Here is a 5,146-nt window from a genome sequence, read left to right as displayed (position 1 = left end):
ACTGAACGCTCTTACGAACATTTTATCAATCAATTTGTTATGCCGAAATGATCCTTATGTGTTATTTTTATCCAATTTAAAGGGGGGTAGTAGCTTTCTTATGGCAGAACAAAAGTTCGTAAGTATATATTTAATAGAGAATTATTGATAATCATGCCTTATTTCAATGTCTATCTCTTATGATGAAGAAACAGTTTCGTTTTGCACTTCCCTCTTGATACTTTCTATTGTTAGATTATAGTAGTTTTTGCTAAGAAACAACTATTAGTTTATAAGCTCTTGCCTCGGAAAGGCGCAGCAACCCAGAAGGGGGGGGGAGGGGGGAAGCTACCAAAGTTCTGACTTCTGGTATGGGAGTCGTTGCGACTCTTTTGTTTCCGAGTCCCAGGGCGTTGTACGGAGGAGATCTCGAATGTGCAGTTTGACCTGACAAAACGTACCTTTCACGAGAGTTTATTCACTGAAAAACATGAACGAAGGGGCTGCTACAATCGGCTGTGGTCTAGTCGGTTATCCGGGTGGGCTGCGAGGTTAGAAAATCCTCTATCGTATTTGAAGAGGCCGGTGTGAAGGTGGCCCCACAGGTTATCGGCCAGATGGCGTACGATGACAACTCGCTGAATCACGGGTATAGACCGGGGCAAAGTCGTGATTGGATGGCGTTTTCCGGGACCTCGTTTCAACGGTATCAGTACTCGCCGTGCTGAATGGGGTTCACCGATGGAAGATCCCACGAGCTAGGTACAGCTTTAATAGTGATGGGCGAGATGCAGAAACGGGTGATTGGGTGGTGACCAATCAATCATCGAATGTGCAGGTTGGGAATCAAGGGCCGATTCTTCAATATAAGCATCATCAACGTGCACAGCCCTCACCTCAGAAGTACGGATGACGACAAGGATGAATTCTACGCGCAGTTGGAATACGACCGCTGCCCAAAACATGATATCAAGATTGTCATCGGGGATTTCAATACTCATGTCAGCCAGGAGGAGGAATACAAACCGGTGATTGGAAGGTTCAGTGCACACCAGCGGACCAATGAAATGGGCCTGAGACTTATCTACTTTGCCACCTCCAAGAACATGGCCGTACGTAGTAGCTTTTTCCAGCACAGAATCCATCACAAGGTCACCAAATCAGACAGAATCACAGATCGACCACGTTTTGATCGACAGTCGGCACTTCTAAGACATTATCGACGTCAGATCCTATCGAAGCACTCACGTTGACTCGGACCACTACCTAGTGATGGTTAAGATGCGCCCAAGACTCTCCGTTGTGAACAACATTCGGTACCGATGCCAACCTCGGTTAGATCTCTCGCGGCTGAAGCAGCCAGACGTCGCCGCAAACTACGCGCATTCACTCGAAGCTTCGCTGCCGAAAGAGGACGAGCTCGACGAAGCCCCTCTCGAGGACTGTTGGAACACTATCAAAACAGCCATCAGCGGTGTAGCGGAGAGCTCCATCGGGCATGAGCGGAACGATTGGTTTGACGATGAATGTAGGACGGTGGTGGATGAGGAGAACGCTGCGTGGGTGGCCAAGATGCGCGGTGCCACACGTCAGAACGTGGAAAGACACAAACAGAAGAAGATGCAGCGAAACCAAATCTTTCGGGAGAAAAGCGCTACCTGGAAGAGCAGGAATATGCAGAGTTGGAGCGGCTGCATCGGTCTCAGGAAACGCGGAAGTTCTACCAGAAACTGAACGGATCCCGCAAAGGCTTTGTGCCGCGAGCTGAAACGTGTCGGGATATGACTGGTAGTATTCTGACGGACGATCGTGAGCTGACCGATAGATGGAAGCAGCACTTCGACGAACACCTGAATGGCGCCTAGGCGGTGAACTATGGCGGCGGGGAAAGCGATTTCGACGGTGCAACAAACGGGGAACAGGGTGCCTGCCCCACCGATAGGCGAAGTTAAGGAGGCCATCATGCAGCTAAAGAACAACAAGTCCGCTGTAAAAGATGGCATCGGAGCGGCGCTTATTAAAAAGGGACCAGAAAAGCTGGCCGTTTGTCTGCACCGACTAATTGTTAGAATTTGGGATACGGAACAGCTACCGGAGGAGTGGAAAAATGAGCTTATCTGCCCGATCTATAAAAAGGGCGACAAGTTGGACTATGAGAACTATCGAGCGATCAATGTTCTCAATGCCGCCCATGCTGTCCCAAATCATTTTCCGCCGACTATCACCAATTGCGAACAGATTTGTGGGAACTTATCAAGCCGGCTTCGTCGAAGGTCGGTCTACAACGGATCAAATATTTACACTGCGGCAAATCCTCCAAAAGGGCCGTGAATACAGAGTTCCCACGCATCATTTGTTCGTTATCTTCAAAGCCGCGTATGATACCATCAACCGGAAAGAGCTATGGAAAATCATGGACGAGAACAGCTTCCCCAGGAATCTCATCAAACTGATTCAATCTACGATGGATGGTACATATACATTCATATATACAACCTACATACGCAACGTTTATCAAAGTAGTAAGATTGTATACTTTCAATCCTCAACCGATTTTGGAGTTATATCCATGAATTGATTGAATCTATTTTATTAAGACGAATCGAAATCACAGTAAAACCACTCTGTGACTCTGTGACTAAACCAATCAATAAATAAATGTCGACCAACATTTGAAAGGGGCGGATAAGCCAACTGTCAAACAGAACGAGTAATTGGTATTTTTTGCTGGAGCAGTATAGTAAAATGAACTCTCACTCGTTCTGTTTGACAGTTGGCTTATCCGCCCCGTTCAAATGTTGGTCGACAAATTTTCATGATCTGCTTCTACGTTGAATAGTGCTTTTCCTCTGGTAATCGGTAGACGGTACACGCGAGTTTTCAAAAAGCTGCCTGCCCAATATGTCGCAAGCGAGCTGCTTGCCCATGTGTCGCCAATCAAAGCCACCTCTTGGATACTGGGTTCGCCATAGAGCTGTGCGAGTTCATGATTCATCCTCCGCCTGGATACTCCGTTCTCCTGTACGCCGCCGAAGATCGTTCTTAGCACTCGTCGTTCGAAAACTCCGAGCACTCGCAGGTCCTCCTCGAGCATTGTCCATGTTTCATGCCCGTAGAGAACAACCGGTCTAATAAGCGTCTTGTACAGGATGCACTTTGTTCGGGGACTTAGTCTGCTCGACCGCAATTACTTGTGAAGCCCATAGTAAGCACGACATCCGGTGTTAATACGCCTCCGAATCTCACGGCTGGTATCATTGTTCGCCGTTACCAGTAAGCCAAGGTAGATAAATTCGTCGATTACCTCAAACTCATCGCCGTCGATCAATATACTACTGTCCAAGCGGCGTCGGTCGGCCTCGGTTCCGCTGGCTAGCATATACTTTATTTTAGACGTATTTATCTTTAACCCAATCTTTTCCGCTTCGCGCTTTACAACCCTATTCTGAATTTCGAACGAATTTTTATTTCGTTCGACTTGTTTCGATCGAGATGTTTTGCCCGTTTGATTTTGCTAGCGGAAATTTCGGTCGGAATACCGAACCGAACCGTTCGAAATATAGAATAGCGGTGTTAATGGACAGATAGTCTCCAGGTTTTCTGCACATTTTTGTTGGGAAAGAAAGTTTTTCACCAGTCGTGAGTCGTGTAGTCGAAGAAATGGAGTTTTACCTACACCATACAAATCTTCTCGTTAATCGCTTTCCAGTCCATTACGCGATCCTGCCTTCTGCTTATCGCTACAAAGCCCGTTCCCAGTACGTTGGTCGCTCCAGCGCTCGGGTAAAATTGGGACTTACCGCTACGGATCCTTTACACCTCGCCTTTGCGACGGATTTCCTGCAATGCCACGATGCCGAACTTTTGGAGTTCTAGCTGTTCCAGCAGCACCTTGTCGACACACGCGAAACTCAGCGATCTGCAATTCCACTTACCAAATGCCCATGCCATGTCCTTATTTTGTCGCCTTTGTCCATGGCGAATGTTTCATATTGAATTTCCTTGATTATTCGTAGCGTTTTATATTTAGGTAGGCTGTCTTACTGGGATGCGTCTCGTGATGGAGTTGCCATCTTAGCTTTGGTGTCCTGATAATACATTTCTAAATTCTGCTACCGGCTTCGGATCAAACGTTGTCGTGAGCCGCTTCCGACCTGGAGCATAACCGCGAACTTTGTCAAGGAATCATCAAGGCATCTAGAGCCGCCCCTGGCTCGGGAACATGGGAACGCTCAAGGCTGACAAGGCTATTGCTCACCGAACACGTGTACAAATAGGACAATAGACGTGGTTTAGTTAGTTCAGTCAGGTCCCGTATCACGGTCCCGTTGGTCAGTGAAAGACGATCACGAACAAGCGTATTGCTGGATTCTCCTTAGCCATCCGTTGGTATAGCTGGTTCAGAATTGATTGAATGCTCAGTAAAGCGGATGCCTATCTTCAAAGTAACCAGCTGCTGGAACGGGTTAACGAACATTCAACAAGAAGTTACTGATGCATCCGAAATCTCGCTATCGAATAAACTTACTTGGATAAGTAGCGGTGTCCTATTTTCCTAACCGAACTTTGGTTGCATCGTTTAAATTTTGCACGTTTCTTATGGTATTTCATGTCCTGTTGACGGTCAAAAATGAACTCGGTGTTTCTCGAAGAAATGGCTTTCGTGATGAGTTTTGCTGGTTTGCTGGTCGTGTTGAGTAACAATCACGTTGCTGTGTGTTGCTATAGCTATATTACCCTAATACATGCTTACTATGATGATGCATTTCGTGTTGAATATTCGTAATCTGCTCTAGTAGGAATAGGGATGCTAACAGCATGAACAGAATTTAACATTGAGTACTGCGGATTTCAAGGATTGAGTAGCGGCCGGCATGCAGGTTGTTCCTAAATGTTGTCTAATCCTAACCGGCGGGAATGATTGTGCGTCTCATGCTTTTTGTCATTTTGCGGACAGGCAAGACCAACTTGTTGAATGCACCCATGAACCAGACAACCTATAACGGAAATATTACGTAGGTAGTCAAACTTACCAATGGAAATTGGAAAATTCGCCCGACACGATTGTAGATACTGATGAACTTCGAAGGGTATGTTCGATAAAATCCTTAAGGAAATCTTTTAGTTCTTATCACTTTTCATACCAACACAGATGTACATACTCAAA

The sequence above is a fragment of the Sabethes cyaneus genome, chromosome 2, assembly GCF_943734655.1.
Source record: "Sabethes cyaneus chromosome 2, idSabCyanKW18_F2, whole genome shotgun sequence".
NCBI lineage: Eukaryota > Metazoa > Arthropoda > Insecta > Diptera > Culicidae > Sabethes > Sabethes cyaneus.
The sequence above is the reverse complement of the archived record's forward strand: the minus strand, read 5'-3'. Positions refer to the sequence as shown.